General features: G+C 37.6%; 1 protein-coding gene across 13 annotated transcripts in view; it reads right to left on the reverse strand.

The window, feature by feature from the left end:
* Window positions 1–19628, reverse strand: part of Znf438 (zinc finger protein 438) — a 146573-nt gene that overhangs the window by 68652 nt on the left and 58293 nt on the right. For 7 of the 13 annotated variants that reach the window (XM_069998238.1, XM_069998246.1, XM_069998240.1 and 4 more), the window contains 2 exons: window positions 16063–16139; window positions 15397–15549 (listed from right to left, as the gene is read on the reverse strand). The gene's annotated coding sequence lies outside the window, so the exon portion shown is untranslated. Of the gene's footprint in view, window positions 1–15396; window positions 15550–16062; window positions 16140–19628 lie in introns of those variants that run through there. The other 6 variants (XM_069998250.1, XM_069998239.1, XM_069998248.1 and 3 more) reach the window with 3 other exon arrangements.

Consider the following 19628-nt stretch of genomic DNA (forward strand, 5'->3'; position numbering starts at 1 on the left):
TCCCTCCCCCCTCTCTTTTTGTGCTAGTTCTGAGGCTTGAACTCAGGGCCTGAGCACTGTCCTCGAGCTTTATTGCTCAAGACCAGTGCTCTACCATTTGAGCCACACCTCTACTTCTGGTGCTTTGGGGTGGTTCACTAAAGGTAAGAGTCTCGTGGACTTTCCTGTCCAGGCTGGCTTCAAATCATGATACTCAGATCTCAGCCTCCTCAGTAGCAAGGATTCAGGCTTCAGCCACCAGTGCCAAGCCCTTGATCCATTTTAATAATTACAAGTAGTCTATTTTGACAGTACTTAATCTTCTTTATCATGCTGAGAATTCGTAAGTTGTTTTGTTTTGTTTTGTTTTTTGTCAGTTGTAGGGCTTGAACTCTGGGCCTGGGCGCCGTCCCTCAGCTCTTCAGCTCAAGGCTAGCGCTCTACCACTTGAGCCACAGAATCACTTCCGGCTTTTTTTTCTGCTTATATGGTGCTGAGGAATCGAACCTAGGGCCTCATGCATGCAAAGCAAGCACTCTACCACTGAGCTACCTTCCCAGCCCCGAGAATTCATAAGTTTTAAATTGTACACCATGCTCAACAGTATAACAAAATCCCATGTTGTCCTGTGTGTTGTGATGAGCTTGCTAAGGTCTATGAGAAAAAAATCTCCAAAAGACATTCATGCAAATTTTGCTAACACTGCAAAAAATATGTCCATAGTCAAAGAATGATAAATACTTAGTTAAGAAAAGTCATTAGATGTGTGGGCGGAAGTACCAGAAAACATTGGTCTTATATGAAGATAGATATAAGCAAGGATTCCATGAAACCAACTCCATGTCACCAAACAGTGGTATCATGTAGAGTGTTTTATAGACTCAGTTATAGGTTTAGACTTTATCTAGATCTGTCCATAGATAAAGAAGCTACTGTCTCATTTCTAGCAGAATTGAAGTTAATCAAAGAAACAGGAAACTACCAAAGACAAGTCTCAAGTTGTAAAGAAACCAGATTCTTCTGAATGAAGATATTCTACAGAAGCTACATTCATGAAAATGCAAGGAGGCTCTAAGGCATAAAACACAGAGGAGAGATCAGATCTGCTACTGTGTGCAATGCTTCAGGGTAGACAATCAAGTATAGTACATGGAGGAAAGAAACCACAAACTCTCAAAAACAAAAACTGTATATTGGGAGAGACACCAGATCTATGTAATTTTTATTAGTGACTCTATAATTGTGCTATTTTTATCATTAGCTACTATTGTTAATCTCATGCAATACATAATTTTCTAAATGAAACTTATTATAGTAGAAAGAACACGGTAAACACAGGGTTCAGTACTACCTGCAGCTTCAACATTCACTGGAAGTTTGGAACATATCCCCAAGGGATAAGGACTTTTGCTACCGTAGTAATTTCGTCGTGAAGAAAAAAATCTGGCCCGTAACCAAAAGATCAGGGCTAACACCACAAGCAATGAATCATGCTGATGTAATTTACCACCTGATCAGATGTGCTATATAAAAAACACTTGACAAATCCAAATTGAGGCCAATTGTATAAAAGACATGACTTGCACTCTTCAAAAGTGTCATGTTGATGGGCGATGATGACTTATACCTATAATAATCATAGTGACTCAGGAGGCTGAGATCTAAGGACCATGGTTTGAGGCCAGCCTAGGCAGGAAAGTTCGTGAGATTCTTATCTACAATTAATCACCAAAAAGCTGGAAGCAGGTTTGTAGCCCAAGTGGCAGAACACCAGCCTTGAGCAAAAAATGCTCAGGGGCCAGCCCACAGACCCCCAGAGTTCGAGCTCTAGGACTTACTTGCACACACAAGCAAGGAGTGTCATGTCCACAAGGAAAAGAAGAAACCAAGAAACCGAATAAGTTGGAACAGACTAAAGAAATAACTTCTGTGTGGAATTAGCTCTTTGACATAAACAAAAGGACATCATAGAAAAACTAAGAAAATGAGAAAAGGAGGCTATAGTTTAGAAAGCACTATTATATAAATTTTATTTTTTTAGTGTTTTTTTTTTTTGCGGGGGGGAGGTCCGGTCATGGGGCCTGAACTCTGAGCCTGGGCGCTGTCCCTCAGCTCTTCAGTGTCACTTCTGGCTTTTTTCTTTTTTTGCTTATGTGGTGCTGAGGAATTGAACCTAAGGCCTCATGCATGCAAGGCAAGCGCTCTACCACTGAGCCACCTTCCCAGCCCTATTTTTTTAGTTTTGATGGCCATGTAGCATGTTAGTTATCATCACAGTCTCTATTTGCTAGGCTACAGAAATGCAACTGACTTTCCTATATTGAATTTATATATAAAAGAACATGTTAAATTTATTTATTAACTAATAATTCAGTTGAATAGTTCTCAAAGTTTTCTACTTAGACAGAGTTATATCCTTTGCCAATAATGACTTTTTTTCTTTCTTTGTATTCCTACACTTTTTCTTTTAGTCTCTTAACTTATTTTGCTGGCCAAAAGTGGTACTATTTAGATATCTTTGTATGCTAAGAGTTGAATTATATATGTTGATGGCCTGAGCTAATTTTAATTTCATTAGACTAGCTCAGAGAAAATAAGATGCCTTTGCTTTGGACATTACTACCATAGAAACAGTAATACTATTTTTAGTTTCAATACTGAAATGAAAGACTATACAATACAAAGAAAGCATGAAAGAATATGTAATACAAAAACAAAAAGAAATAAAATAGAGTATTATACTACTATAAAAGCGGTGACATTAACCTGACTCAATTTTACTTTCCTCTGTAAAATATAAGAAATGTCACTGGGAAGGGACTGTCCAATCAGACTTTGCATTCCCAATCATTTTCCCACCCCAAGCATTCACCTACAGCAACTTATATGGAAACTTGACAGTAGACATCCTTTTAAAAATGCCAGTGAAAAGACTAGGTACTATCTCATAGGTGGAGGTTTTATAGAAGCAGAGGAGCCATGATCATTGTTTTTGTTTGTTTGTTTGTTTTTCCCACTTGCTGGAAGCATCATAGGCTCTAGTTCCAGAAGGTCACATGCCAATAAAAATGTCTCTAGTACATTGTTACTTTAGCAGTATGAACATCTGGGGCTTTATTACATCTTTCCCTCACACACACACACACACACACACACACACACACACACACACACACACACACACACAAAACAGTATCTTCAAGGGAGGTGCTAATCAAAACTTAAGTAAAAATCTAAAATGCAAAGCAACTGTTTATAGCCAGGCCTCAGGAGATGAAGAAAATAAAATTTTAAAACCCTGCAAGATAGCTATGGTATACAGCAAAAAACATACATATTATACAAATATCACTTGCAAAAATAATACAAAAGGGGTACTAAATAGAAAAGGACATCATCTGGCACAATGAAAATATTCCATATCCTATTGTGAGTTATGGGGTCCATGGATATACAAGTGCCCCAAATCACTGAACTGAACACTTTAGTTCATCTTCTGTATTTGTGAGGTTTGCATCTTTGAATTCAGTTAACTTCAGATAAAAACTAGCTGGAAAAATCTGCATCTGGGCTGAACCTATAGGGACAAATTTTCTTCTTATGATTCCCTGAACAATACAGTATTATGATAAGCTACTTACATAGCATTTATATTGTGTTAGACATTCTAGGCAATATAGGATGTGGACACAATAGGGTAATATAGGATGTGGATGTGAATACAATGCTATTTTATATAATACATGATGATTTTTCCTATCTTTTGGAGTACTGGAATCAATTACTGGAATCAATTATCTGTGGAGATCTTCAGACAGTTGTACATGTATTTTTTTAATGTGTCTACCAAGCATATGCCTGCAGAGAAAGAGATAGAAAAAAAGAATATTAGAGTAACAAAGTCCTATTTTGTACTTTTATTAAAATTTATGAGAAAGAAATGTGAATAGATAAGCACTAAAAGTTTGAAAGTAAACAAAGAAAACAGATTTGAGAAATCTGGGGAACTCCCCAGATTATAAACACTGACTGCTTCTGAATTTCCCATAGGAAAGAAGAATGGAAAAGACTTTGAACGCAACAGGCTGTTACATTTCCTCAGGTAAAAGGAGACAGTCTTCCTGCAGATCAGACTAAGCATGTCAACTTTAGATAAAACCTCTTTCAAGATGGTTGTAGCAGCACATGTAATAAGAGAGGGGTAAGAAGGATGGAGGTCTGGAATTCTTGATGCTTATGGCTTATGAGGATGCTTATTGGCTAGTATGACTATATAATTCGTACTCAAACTGTGGCAGTTTTCAGAGTGAAAAGGGGCATTATTACTTTATATGGCAAGAAAAGAGATGTAAATTAAGACTGTCCCTTCCAACCAAGGAAATGTAGTCACTCTATTACTAGCACTTGGATTTACTCCAAGAAGTTAGATCAAAAGCCAGCTAAGTTTTATGGGAAGAGTATTTATACAAGCCCCACCAGGGCTGTCACCTTGGCTTTGACTTTGACCCTTAAAACAATGTTCAAGGCCTTCCAAGTACATGAACAGAAAGTAGGAAATAAAGGCTACTGCCTCCACAAAGGGCAGATTCTCCAGTGTCTGAGCAAGGAAGATTCTTCTTCCAGAGGAAGAAATCAGGTCTTAGAGAACAATAAACAATAGTTCCCCCTAGAGAGCAGAATCAGTGTCTAATCAAGAGACGCCTTCTTCTCTAGCCAAAGGTTCTTCAAAATGTTTCCTGCCATTCATGCTTTTTATCACTGTGCATATTCCTAATCCTAGAAGTTTGCTTAGCTTTAGAAAATTAAACAACAACTTGTAATTTGCTAACTGGACCTAATACAATAAATTATGAACATTGCACATACAGTGATGGTGTTGAAAAGAAACTTGAAAACCCTCTTATGAAGATTATTAAACTGATGGCTAAGAGGCCCTGATTCTCACATGACCTGGACAATTAGCTGCATGACCCTGGATAAATCAAGACTTCCCAGGACTTCAGTTCCTTCATTTATACAATGAATAAAAGGGATGACTTCCAGCTCTATAATTCTAATTTAAAATTCTTGACTTCACTGAGCCAAAAGAAAACTACAAAAAATCCTCTATAAAATGTCACTGCCTGAAGAATCACAATAGACTAGTGGGTCTGGTTTTCCAGCAGAAGCAAAGTCAGCACAACTTTAAGAAGTTATATTGGCAGGAAAAATTCTGGCCCTATTTCTTTTTTAATTTTTCTGTATTACTTTGGCCTCATTCAGATATACTAAGGAATAATATATCATTTTTAAGTAGGGAAAGACATTTGCCTTCTGTTTCATTAAGCTTTAGACACGAATCCAAAAAGAAAGGAAGAAACTCCATCCCAACTCAAAATACTTTTTATAATATTTACAGACTAAATTTTAGAATGTTTAAAAAAAACCCCAATTGCAATTTGGAGAAGATTTCTAATCTAAAAATACCATAATAGCCTATTTTATTAGCTACTAGTCAAGAATAATATTCATCAAGTCCTAAAACAGTACTTTTTAGGCAATTAAAATCTGAAAAACATGTCCACTAAATTTCAACTTCTGGTACTTCCAATATTTAGAAGTAAACAACAGGAGAATTCTGTCTTCCTCATTGATATACTGATTCTTTGTTACTGAAAATTATCCAGGCCTATATATGCATAAAAATAAGAGAAACATTTTAAACTTTATTTTATCTATTTATTTACTTATTTTGCAGTTCCGGGATCTAGTCCAGGGCCCTGAGCATACTAGGCAAGAGCTCTACCACTGAGCAACACCCCTAGACCCAAAGCCAAAAGCCAACCATTTTAAGAGAAATGACTCAAACACTGTCCATTCAAATTTCTATTGTTGAGATAAAGAAAATATGGCAAATACTTTGCAAATCCTGGTATCACATTGTGATATTTCCACTGAGAACAGATGTTGAGAAGTCTCTCATTTATTCTTATTCACAATATTCTGTGTATGACATTTACGTTTACTGGAGCTCTACCAAGAAGACATTCACTTAACCAACCTCTCTGTTCCACTTATCTCCGCGTCCTTGTATAGTCTCTGTAGTTCAGATTTATCCAAAGAAGAAATCTCCCAACCCTGTGGTTCGGAGAAGACAGTTGTTTGGCTTGGGTAAAGTGAGGGCCTGGGAGTCCACTGGGTCCTCCAACAGTCACATGATTTTAGCAATTGCCTTATGATCCTATCTTCTAAAAACACAGTCTGTGTCTCTACAATGTTGAAGTTTTTCTCTGTTCAACTAAATTGTGGTGTCATATATTTTCTGTCTTCAAATATTAGGGACCGAAACTACTAATATCACCTACTTCTTTTGTTTCCATTACCTTTGCTTTATAATATTTCTTTCTTTTTTTTTGGGGGGGGGGGGGGGAGGGTCCAGTCGTGGAGCCTGCCACTTGAGCCACAGCGCCACTTCCGGATTTTTTCTTTTTGCTTATGTGGTGCTGAGGAATCGAACCCAGGGCCTCAGGCATGCAAGGCAAGCGCTCTACCACTGAGCCACCTTCCCAGCCCTATAATATTTCTTTAATAGAAGGCAGAAATGGCTTAATTTCCCACTTGACACCAAAAGTCTGAATTATTTCATACACCTTTTTAAAAAAATTGTGGTACCAGATCTTAAACTCAAGGCCTCAAGATCTTCATTTATCCTACTACTTGAACCAAACCTCCATTCCAGAATTTTGCTGGTTAAATTGGAAATGGGAGTGTCACAGACTTTTCTCCCTGAACTAGCTTTGAACTGTGATCCTCCAGGTTTCAGCCTTTCAAGTAACAAAGATTACAGAGACATGGACATCCTCACTCATACCATTTTTAATGACTTTGAAGTCATGACAGTTTGGGAATGCAAAGAACACATTCTGTTTGCTTTGGAGGAAGACTTCAACTCCATGAGATCCCAGTGGAGCTCACAGTCACTGGTCAGCTTCTGTCTACCAGAGCCCTGGAAAACAGCCTAAGCTGGCCCACTAGTGTACAGCATTCCCAGGCCACACAGATTGTTTAAGGAGCTATACTAAAAAGAGTCAATAGAGATAATGTGTATCTTCTGTAGGAATACAGCTGGATTCTCCTTGGGCGGTGATTACTAGACTAGAAGAACAATAATCTCAAGTCATTATAGCCATCTTTCTAACCACATTCTTATTTGAAGAATGAAATAAAGGAACCCATAAAGCTAAAAGAGATTCCAGATGAGATCATTGGAGTTTCTGGCCAAAACCATGCCTGAAGCCAGATGCACCTCTGGACACCATAGTTACATAAACAATTAAGTTCCCTTATTTTCATAAGCTGTTTTAAACTGGCTTTCTTTCGCTTATTAAACGTAATCATACCTACATATTCTGATTATTAATTCTTAGACTACAAGAGTTTCTCTGTCCAAAATTAAGTTATCTAACTTCTTTGATTCAAATAAAATTACAATTCAGAAATAATATGGAAATAATACACACACACACATGCTGCTTCTATCACTCAGGTAAGATACTCTTACTTGATATACTTTGATGTTTTCAGATAGCAGCCCCTTTGTGAATGAAATGTAGGGTTGAATACAACCCCAACAGTCACTTATCCACAAAGCAATATTCTTCCTGGTATTTCTGTTTTTTTTTTTTTTACCATTTATATAATTTTATTTTACTACAATTTAGTATAGTAATTGTACAAATTAATTGGTTTATAATAATATTTTTATATATGAAAGTAAAGCACTTGGATTATATTTAACCTTCACTCCATTTCTTGATGTTTCTCTGAAATTTCTCTATTGTTTTTTTTAATAAAACTCAAGTTGCATGATTGTCATACATAAAGTCTATGTGAAAAAGTGAAATAATATGCATCAAAACAGAAATAGAATTTAAATTTGGGACCGTCTCAAACTCTGACACTGCAATGAGGACCAGAGTAACTTCAATGTAAAGACTGTGGGAAGGAAGTAGAGGGTAATGATGAGCTTGCAAGGAGACAGATAGGAATGATTAAATGTCTGCCTTCCTTAGCTTCCTCATTGTTATTTATATAGCCTTGTATTCACCAACTCCATAGTCAATGTCTGTGCTTCTGGGTTTGAAGTTCTTTCCTTCCCAAAGATCTGCATTCAGTCAACTTCAAGTAAACATAGGGACCACGTGTAGCTAATCTAAAAGAGCGAGCAGGCTAAATGTTTTTGATGCATTAAAATTACTTGCATTAGATACAAATCTGATTAAAATTTCATTCCCTTTAGGGGGTAATTTCAAGTTTTTTCCAAATCCCATTCATCATTTCTACCTATCCTTAGTTTATGAGTTATTTCATCATGTTATCCTAAATCATGATTTTTGCCACAGATACTCCATGTACACATTTAACTTTTTTTTTTTTCCTTTTTTTTCCAGGGCCGAGGACCGAACCCAGGCCTTTGCGTGCGCCAGGCGGGCGCCCTTCCACTGAGCTAAACCCCAGCCCCAAACACATTTAACTTATATAAGAATAAGAACTAATAATAATGACAAAAGCCTAGTTTGTTTAGCATACAGTACGTTCCAGGCACTTTTCTAAGTGCTTCATATATATTAGCTCACTTTATCCTCAAAGTAAACGTGTAAGATAAGTCCCTTTCCCCCAAATTTATAATTCAGGACATTGAGAAATCAGCTTATCTAAAATTACATAGTAAATAAATTACAACTTTGAATGCAGGTACTACTTGAAAGACTACTGATCTTGAACCACTACTCTGCATTCCACAGAGAAATATGCTGTCTGAAATGGGCTGAATTCTGTCCCCCTAAATGACAGGTTTAAGTCTGGTCCCTAGACATATGAATAGGAGTACCTTATTTGAAAATAGTCTTTGTAAAACAAATCAGATTAAGATGAAGTCAACCAGATTAGAGTATATCCTAATCCAATAAGACTGGTTCTTTATAAGAGGAAAATCTGGATGTGGAGAGACACAGAGGAAATACAAACATAGGAAGACAGAATCAGAGACTGGATTTATGCTGCCAGATGGCAAGGAATGCATGGCCTTCCAAAAATTAAAACAGGGGAGAAGGATTTTCCCCCTGTGGAGAGGCAGCATGGGCCTGTCCACACCTAATTTCAGACTTTTAAGTCTGAGAACTATAAGGGAAAAAAATATCTACTGTCGAAAATCACTTGATTTGTGGTACTGTTTTAGGGCAACTCTTGGGAATTAGTACCATCTATCATTTATACTAAAATATGCCATCAATCAAACTGGTGTGTGTGCGTGTGTGTGTGTGTGTGTGTGTGTGTGCGCGTGCACGCGCATGTGCACGTGTGTGTGCGCATGCACTCATATTCACACACACACACACACACACACGTGCGCACACGCGCGTGTACATGTGCCTAACCTGAGCTTAAGCTGGGGCCTGGGTGCTATCACTGAGCTTTCTTGCTTAAGGCTAGCACTCTATCACTCGAGCCACAAATCTACTTTCTGGCTTTTTGCTAATTACCTGGAGATAAAAGTCTCATGGACTTTCCTGTCCAGGCTGGCTTTAAACCCCGATTCTCAGATCTCAGTTTCCACAGTAGTTATGTTTACAGACCTGAGCCATCAGTGCCTAGAAATGTAATTAAAATTTAACTTTACTCTTAATCCTACCTAAAGAAAACAACAGCGGAGGGCTGGGAAGGTAACTTAGTGGTAGAGTGTTTGCCTTGAAAGCATGAAGCCCTGGATTTGATTCCTCAGCACCACTTAAGCAGAAAAAGCCGAAAGTGGTGCTATGGCTCAAGTGGTAGAGCACTAGCCTTGAGCTGAAGAGCTGAGGGACAGCGCCCAGGCCCAGAGTTCAGGCCCCATGACCGACAAAAAAAAAAAAAAAAAAAAAAAGAAAAGAAAAAAAGAAAAAAAGAAGGGGCTATGATAATCAAAAGGCACAGACATCCTTCTAATAAAGGCTATTTCTACTCAGCCCATGGAAGGATGGAACCAAAGTTGCCAAATCTTCCTGTTTTCCTGAGAATGTACCAATCTAGATTGGTACACTGAATTAATTAATAGCAAATTAGCTACTAGTTAATACTACACTACTTTATAACTAACTGATGTTTTCAAAATAAAACAAAAGGGTAGGTCAAAGATAACATTTATGGACCAACTTTGGCCATCTCTGCTTTATGTGTTTATTTTCTATGTCTGTGTCTCTTTATACTTCACATGACCTGGTCCTAACTGGGGTCATCTATCTACCAGATCTAGGAAGCAGGCACAACCATGGCTCTGTGGGTCATGGTGAAGTCATAACTCAAGACTAGAGAACCCTCTTTGGGATGCTGTGTGTGGCATATGGCTAGGAGTCACATATACCCAAAACAGAGGGCACATTTATCTGGATCCACATCTGAGGTCTAATTAATGCTACGTCTCTATTTTTCCAGCAAGTATCTTTTAGGTAGTGGCTTGTAATTTTTAACAGGTTAGTGATTTTGCATAAGTCTTACTACCATGGCATTCATAATACTCTCCTCATTGTTTAATGAACTCCCAAAATTTCTTATTTCTTATATGTACCCTGGGGAGGGGAGCACAAGTGGCTTCCAATAACCTATGATTATCTTTCAGTATGTTATAACTCACAGCCTAGGAAAGCATGAGTTCAAAGTTGTCCAGAAACCTGAAAACATTTTTGAAAAGCAACTTTGTGAAAACAGTCTTACAAATGAGACTTTATCCTTCAGGTTTGTTCTAAAACTTCCAAAATGTGGGGGGAAAACACTGTTCTGAGAACATTAACATCGACTTTAGTCCAATAAGTCACATTGCCACGAGGATTGCATTACAATCCCCACTGGCAAGATGCATCTTCCAGAGTTCAGACCTATTTAGTATGGCAAAGAATCTAATGATTGCTTCTGGTAAGGGAAAGGAGGTATTTGGTATGTGGCCAGGACACTGTGCTATGCCAAAATATTAAATGCACACTGATGCACTTTGGCACACCACAGTGTTTGGGATTTGCAAAACTGACCAACATTCTTTTTGGAAAGTTTGTAGAAATGCTAAGAAGTGAAATACCACAAAACCTCTCCAAGTCATTTCATTTGTTTGTGCTCTCTCTCTCTCTCTCTCTCTCTCTCTCTCTCTCTCTCTCTCTCTCTCTCTCTCTCTCTCTCTCTCTCTCTCTCTCTCTCTTTCTGAATTAAGTATCTCCTAAACTTCCACTGAATTATACTGAATCTTTCACTAGCTCATTTTCACACAAGCCATTTATTGACCTTTTGGTGAAGAAAACTTTTAATACCTTTATTCTAGACCAGGAAACTGACACTCAGAGGATGAAATAATCTGCTAAGTGACAGAGGTAAAGCTTGAACTCAAACTTCCTCAGTTTGTTTCCCACCAAGTGAAATCATGCAGACATACAATAGCAGGCTGTTTAGACAGACTTGAAACCACAACCCATTTATGCTGTTTACATTGCTTACCTCATGTTTGGTCTCAGGTAAGTGTTCCAAACCTCTCAAAATCCCAATATACTCATTTACAAAATAGAGTTAGAATGGCAATGGATACAGAAGTGGGAACGCGAAAGGAGTTCCCTACTCTTTCCTTCTACCTGGTCCTTTAATTCTAAACAAACCATTCACGATGTACATAAACATTTAATACCCAACTTAAATACCCCCAAAAGTTATTTCATTACTGATGAAATGATAAAAAAAATTCAGTGTCATAGGCAAAAGTGATTATAGTACAAATTGTTCTCAAGTGTGTACTATTAAATAGCTAAAAAAAGAAGATTGTTTATTCCTGATACAAGTGCTCTTGCTCAGCTTTTTCATTCACAATTGGTGTTCTACCACTTGAGACATGGCTTTAGTTCAGTTTTTTTTTTCCTGTTTAATTAGAAACAGAGTTTCTCAAACTCTTCTGGCTGGTCTGACTTGGATCCTTGATCCGCAGAACTCCTAAGTAGCTAGATTACGGTGTGTGATGCTCAGGCTCAGCTACAAATAATTATTCTTTAAAAATTCACTGATTTTCAGCCTTAAAATGAGATGGGTTACATCAAAACTTCAGGCTTTGAACTTATTCTCTGGTATCTAATGAATATATTTGTCTCCAAAGATAAATAATTTAAATCACATGAAAGAGCTACGGATTATTTCTTCAACATGTGGCATTGTTTTGGGACTCCTGAGTAAGGTACTAAAGTAGCTATCATGTCCCACTTTGTTCCTAGGAACAAAAGACAGGCAGGATTAGCACCACAAGAGAACTGGAACCTGGTTCCTGAAAGACCCTGCTGTGCTGCTTGGATGAGAACAAATCTAAGGCACTTATGGATGGAGACCAGTAGACCTGGAGACTGAATGGAAGGTAAGAGGCTGCCCTGATCACAGAATTGGGGCAGGGAGATGGAGAAGTACAATGTATGGAGAGAAGCTATATTTAAAAGGAATGCATAGTCTGCCACCAGGAAATTAAGCAATTATCAAGTATGATGCAAAATTATTACAATGTACCATTTGGTTTATAACATTTTCTCAAGTTTCAACTTAATGCTAGAGAAGTGTGTGCCAACCTTATACCTGAGTGGCTCTTGGCAAGATCCTGCAGGACTGGGATTGTGTTATGCATATGTGAGAGATTATTAAATGCTTTACAATCATGTCAAAGGTCATATTCCTCATACACATAACTTCACTTGCTATTAGGAGTTAGACATGTACATGAATAGACAATGGTCTCCTTCCATTAAATGCAAACAGGATGAAATTACTGTTTAAGTTGCCAGGTCATAAGAGAAAAGAGATCAAAGTAATGAGGGTGAAGTTGTATAATCAGTTTCTAAAAGAAATTATGCTGAGGTCAAGGCTGACATCATCAGCTCCCACACATTTAAGTGCACTTAAAAACGTAAGTCTCCTTTTTTTTTTTTTTTAACACTAATACTGCTCTGATATTCAAGTAGTTTCTTATTTCTTCTCCATTTATATGTAGTTAAAGCATTGTGTCAGTCAACTAACAAACCTCCAGAGGCTCCCAACTGCTCAAGGACAGAAATCCAACTCCTCAGGAGGTCACTCAGCTTTCCTAAATTTGGCCCATTCTTCTAAGCTAGGAGTTTTCAACATTGGCTGAATATCAGAACCTGTGTGGGAGCTCTACAAAATAAATAGGCGCATGCTCCATGCCACACAAGTTCTACATAGTAGTTCTGGGGTAAGATCCAGGGACTTGTAGCTTTCAACTATCTGAATGACTCTTACAGCCCTGCCAGGGTTGTGCCACAGATCTAATTTTCCCACCCATTACTTTGCTCAACATGAAGTAACTCTTCTGTTCCAGCCAATAAGAGTATTTGTCTGTTTGTGTTCTCCAGGCCTCCATTCATGCCAGTAATCCAACCTGGAACTGTCATTACTCTCCAGCTCTTTATTTACAACTTCACCACTGTTCACAATGAAGTGGGATGCCCCCACTATCTTTGGATCCAATGTAATTATGATAATATTGATGGTGATACATTGCCATTGTGCTAATCCTGAACTGCCATAAAATATTTTATGGTAATTAATGACATTGTTTCCACTGTGAATTTTTTTTAATAGTTTGCTTCCTGTATTTCAGGCTTGTGAGGGAAGTAAACTTTTTGTAAGATCTTTTGTTCCCATTCCCTAGCCTCTAGCACTAACAGACAACAGTATTAAAAGCAAAGATATCCATGTGCTTGATAACTATGATGACTGAATAAATTAAATATCTGAAATTTAAGAAGTGTTTTTTTCTTACAGCCTGACAACCCAAACTGTCAGCTTTGAGTGCTGTTTATGCACACACTGACATGTTTTTCCCTAGACACATCATTATACCTGTGTGGAAATGATAATCACTTATTCACAAAAACTGATGTGATGTCAAATAAAGGGAAGATACCTATAAATATGTTTTTTCTATAGTTAGAACTATTTTCTACGATTGCATATTTTCCATGTATCCACATGCTGCTATTTGTGGAAGTGAAGAAAGGAGGAAATAGTAAACCAGTTCCTACTTTGTCAACATCTGGCTTACAAAAAAACCACTGCCCTCTTTAACGTGAAAAGGATGTCTAAAATCTCATCCTTGTCCACTGAGAGAAGAACTAGAGAGACAGTGTTTGTTTTCCCTTAATTTAGATGACATGAGAGAATCAGTAACCTATAGGTATTGTGATCCAAGTACTGAAAGTTACAAAGCTACTGGTAGGAGAATAGCCAATATGAGTCACCACTAGAGCTACAGCTAAGCACAGAAAGTTGCTGTCGCATATCTAGAACATGAGAGATATTCTTCCATGTGCAAAACTGTAATTTCTCCACAAAACAGGGTTGTACATGGTGGCTGTCTGTGGTTAAAATAGCACTGATACTTGTGAGTTAAATAGTCTTGGGAAGGAGGACAAAGAATCCAAATACTATTTATAACCTTGTTTTTGTGGAAAAATGCTTTCTGCATTCCAAACAATAGAACTAGACATTAATTTCTGAGATACAGATTGTTTCTAGGCTGGGGAGTAACTGCATCTTGTTAAGGACACCAGGGTTGGTATTTTCCTTGGATAAGAAAGAACAGTTACCATGAATATAAGCTGTATGTGACTATGAGGATGAAAGATAGAGGAGAGGGTGGGAGAAAAAGCCAAATACATTCTTAATTACAATTATTTACTGAGCACTATTAAAAAAGCTGTAGTGAGTGTTGTGGGGAAAAATTTAGTCAGACAAGACCTTTGGATTTATATCCTTACAACCTAGGCTGGCCATGATAGACACAAACACAAATGATAAGGTTGCATGAAAACAGTGCCATTACAGAGACTAACAAATTTTTTAGATGCAGTCACCACAAAGAATAGAAAGAGCTACTGCTTCCAGCTGGTGTAATCAGGGAAAGTTTCATGCAGAGGATTACAAGGTGTTTCAAGGCACAGAGAAAACAGAAAAGGAGGGGATACAAGGAGTACAAACAGCAAAACAGCAGAAGACAGATGCATGGAAGATAATGCAAATTCAGGGAGAGTCCAGCTGTCACAAGGTGGGGATGTTTGGGGAGTATGATGAGGATTTGAATGCCAGTAAAAGGAACATGGATTCCATCCAGCAGAGACCAGAAACCCTGAGGTTTTAAAATTACCAAAGTGGTTCTATGCGAAGATTTATGTGGCAGCAGATTAGATGGAGAAGACAGAATGAATGTAGAATACCCAGTAACAACTGAGGTTACTTATGATGACTTTTCAAAGCCAAGGTTTTTTTTTTTTTTGAACCGTTAGCAAATATTTAAAGCTTGTCTTAATTAATAAATTATTCTCTTTAATATGAACATATAAATAATTTAGAAACACTATATGAAAACAAAACCTGACTGGTTGTGGTAGTTCACCGTGTGATAATAGCCATGTAATTTTTAGGTAGAGAGCTGAAGGATTGTGGTTCAAGGCCAAGTAGACAAAAAGTCAGGAGACTCCATCTCAACCAACAGTAGAGTGTGGTGGCACACATCCGTCAGCCCATCTACATGGGAGGCATAAATAGGAGGATTACATGTCAGGATGGCCAGGTAAAAAATGTGAGACATTGTGCTCCCCCAAAATAATTAAAGCAGAACAATACACAAAAAATGAAACAAAAACGCCAAAGGGCTAGAGGAAATGACTCAAGTGCTAGAACATCTAGATAGCAAGACCTTGAGTTGAATCCCAGTACAGAAAAAAGAAAACTTTAAAAAATTGAAAAATAAAATATTAGCTAGAAAGGAAAAAAAATTGAAAGCACATAATTAAGACTTCATAATTAGACTTATTTCAAATAGAAGGATGATTCTGAGGTATTAGTCTCAACTTTAAAATACAACCATGAGTTTAAATGCTACATCTTATTAAGCATATGGAATTTAACAAATTATTTTCCACCATTTTCTGAGACCAATGATTCCATATTCAAGATGATTTTGAGATAGTCCAAGAAATCTGACATCAACGTTGAGTTAGCTGATGCTAATGCAGATAGATGTGAACACAGACTTACTTGAGATGATCTGTGCTAGCAAATGTTTTCTAACTTCAAAACTTCCACATGGGATGACACATGGCATTCATCTTTATCTGAAAGCAAATGGAAAGGAAGTAATGAAATTAAAAGAATTGATATGTAGCTTAGAGAAACCAATTAGATGATTACACTTGAAAGACCATAAAAGAGTTATATGAAGTACTGTAAAATTGACATTACTTATACTATGTATAATTTAAGAACCTAAAATAAAAATCTCAAGTCGCACTCAAAGACTTCTAAAATAGAAGATACAATATTTCCTCTCATATATTTAATGTCAATCTCCTAAAAATTTTGGGAAATACATTATTTGATGTTTAAACTTGGCTTAAATGATTTAAAATTCAGCCAACACTTGCATCTTAATCACTATTCCAATGAGTAAGGAGGTAAGAAGTTGAGTAGGAAACAGTTCTTGTTCTCAAGGCACCCAATCTCCAAAAAATACAAATGTGAATAAGCCCTTATTTAAGGCAGATATAACAAGTGTTATCAGTGACACAGGGGTCAATGGTATTTGGGAGAAAATTAATTAGTACAGGGAATGTGTGGGAGAAGGCTTGGTATACTAAATGTAGAGAAGGAGAAGAGGGTCTTGACAGTGGAGTTTTAGGATGAAATCATATTGCAAGAGTTTAACATTAGATCCAGCTCACTGATTTTTTTTTATACATAAAATGAGTCATCAAGTGTATTTTCACTTGAAAACATCAGGTGTTTTCATTAGAAAACACACTCAAATTTATATTTTTAAATGTGGCTCTTGTTTTGGGGTATGAGTTACTGTGAGAATATTCATTAGCCAGAAAATATATTGTAATAATAATCAAAATGAGAAGAAACCAGGGCAACTGCAATGGAAATAAATGGCTAAAACTTCATTGATGTGAGGACCAGAATAAACACTGGATCAATTATGCAACACTGAGAACTAGCACAATCATCAAGCTTCAGTTATAATAGTAAATAGAACATCCTGAACTTCCAAAGAATTTTCTTTTTAAGCAGGGAATCATGTGCTGTTTTCATCAACCATACCCTGAAGAAACCAACTAATCCAATGTCTCACTTCATTTCCTCTATCCAGTCTTAAAACTTCAGAGTCTACTCTGTAATCCATAAAAACTCCACCTCATTTGCTCCACCTCATCTCTGTAGTCTCTCTCACTACACAAAGTCAATGCAACAGTTTGCTCATCTAAATGGTTTATTTGAGGAGAGACTTTCCACAAAAGATTGATACCCATTTTTGAAGTCAGAGAGGAAGAGTAAAAGGAAAAGGAATCCTGTCCTGTCCTCTCTGTAGGACAGAAGGAGGCTGAAAACTTAAGTCACCAATGACCTTAGAGAGATATATCAGTACAGTAATAAAAGAACAATAATCCTAGCTCAGAAGATAGAGATCCGGAGGCTCATGTTTCAAATCCAGCCACAGCAAAAACTTTCATTAGGTACAATCTTAACCAGTAAAAGCTGGGCAAGGCAATGTGTGCCTGTTACTCTAACAATATCAGAAGTAGAAGTAAGTGGATCGTAGTCCAGTCAGCCTAGGTATAAACATCAGAACCTATTCAAAATATAACTAAAGCAGAAGGGGCTAAGGGAATGGCTCATGTGGTAGAGTGCCTTCCTAGCAAACATACACTCTAGTTCTACCAAAACAAAACACAAACAAAACAAAACAAAAATAAACAGAAAAATATAAGGAAGTGGAATTATCTAGTAAGCTTGTACTCTTCTAAGAAACCTGGCATAGTCTGAAAGGGAAGCTAACTCCTTAGTAAGCATCCTAAAATGTTATTGATCACTTTCCAAATCATCTGTAATGCTAGTAAAAAGAAGAAATCAAAGGAAAGAGCCTATATATGGAACATATCTAAGAGAAGACAGGGACAGGAATGCTGGAGTTTACTTTGTTAAAAAGGAAAAACAGGTCTTTACAATCAAAAGCAAGCCAAGGATGGATGACAGATATAGATAACAAGGGTGTGAGAGAGGGAGTAAAGCTGAAAAAGTTCAGATCTAATGGCAATGCCATCTACTGAAGTGGGAGAGGCAGGGAAGAGAGAGAGGTGGGGAGATATCATATGGATGAAAGAATATTTGAATTTAACAATTTAAGAGGAAAGGAGGGAAAAAGAGAGGCCTTTCAGTATTTGAGATCCTGCAAAAAATTCTGGCTGATAGAAATGATGAAGTTACTAAATGAATTCCAAGTATGAAAACTTAGAAATGAACTTGGAGATAGATGTGGAGTAATCACATGGTAAGGGGTAGAGGTGCTAGCATCAAGCCCAGTGCTGATGCCATTGGGGAAATGGGAAAAGCATCCCAGAAATCAACCAGTAAGAGAAACTAGGAAGGAGAGAAGAATTAGAAGACTAGGAACCAATGGGTCAAGGTGGCACACTGATCCTTGAATTCACAGAAGGGAGCAAAAAGACACACTAGCCCTCTTTTCTCATCCCGAATGTTTTAAATTTCATGCTTTCTCCTAAGACAATTATGAAAAAAATGAAAAAGAAAACTAGGTATAAGTCTCTAGACAAGGGAAAGAAGAGTTAGAGAAAAGGATCAATCTTCTCAGAACTTTTTCAAAATAAAGCAAAAAGATTGAAGTAAGGAGGTCAGGTCTGGCCAGTGCCCTATTGGCCATATGGTGGCTGGGTAGGGTCTGGCATCTTGTCTTCATGCTGAGGGAAGAAATTCCCCATCCCTCCAACACCTGCCTCCCAGGTAATGGGTGTGCCAGGATCCCCAGAGGCAGCGGCAGGCATTTGGCTGTTAGGTTACTGAATCTGTCAGTCCAGTGCCTGGGACTGGGAATTTCCTGAGGATCTGCCCCCAGGGCCCACCTATTTAGGCCCAGACCAGCTTAGCAGCCAGGACATCACCATTCCACGCATGTCTCTGTGATCATGTCCTGTGTCCTGTCTCCTGGCTGTCTCCAGTCATCATGGAGTCCCAATTCTTGTTTTTGTTATTTCTTTCCTCTTTAGCATGTTTCCTAGCTGTGTTATGTGTATTTGCGTGCTTCAGGCTTGTGTAACAACTGGAGGCCTGCAGCCTGTTCACTGTATAATAAAGACTCCAATATTTTATATTTTAAAATGTGGATGTTAATCAATGATTAAGGTAAATCGGATGATTTACCTTACAACAAGATCAACATGATATTGAAATGGGAAGTAGGTCAGCTGTAGACTACTGTATTCTGTAGTGTATGTGTGTGTGTGTGTGTGTGTGTGTGTGTGTGTGTGTGTGTGTGTCTACTGTATTCTGTAGGGGTGTGTGTGTGTGTGTGTGTGTGTGTGTGTGTCTTTTATTCAACTGTTTCCTGACCATATGTGAAAGCAGTGTCTGACTCAGAACTTGCCTGAACAAAACGTGCATGCATTCTGACCATCCATGTAGTAAACTCAATAGGACAGGCTGGGTCTGATCAATGTGAAATGAGGAAGACTGCATGCACACCTAAGCTCACTCTTTGTCCTTGTAATGATGTTGAATGTTGTCATATATTTGTTGGCCATCTGTAT

This window comes from Dipodomys merriami, unplaced genomic scaffold, assembly GCF_024711535.1.
Source record: "Dipodomys merriami isolate MVZ:Mamm:240054 unplaced genomic scaffold, mDipMer1.0.p SCAF_51, whole genome shotgun sequence".
NCBI classification, from domain to species: Eukaryota; Metazoa; Chordata; class Mammalia; order Rodentia; family Heteromyidae; genus Dipodomys; species Dipodomys merriami.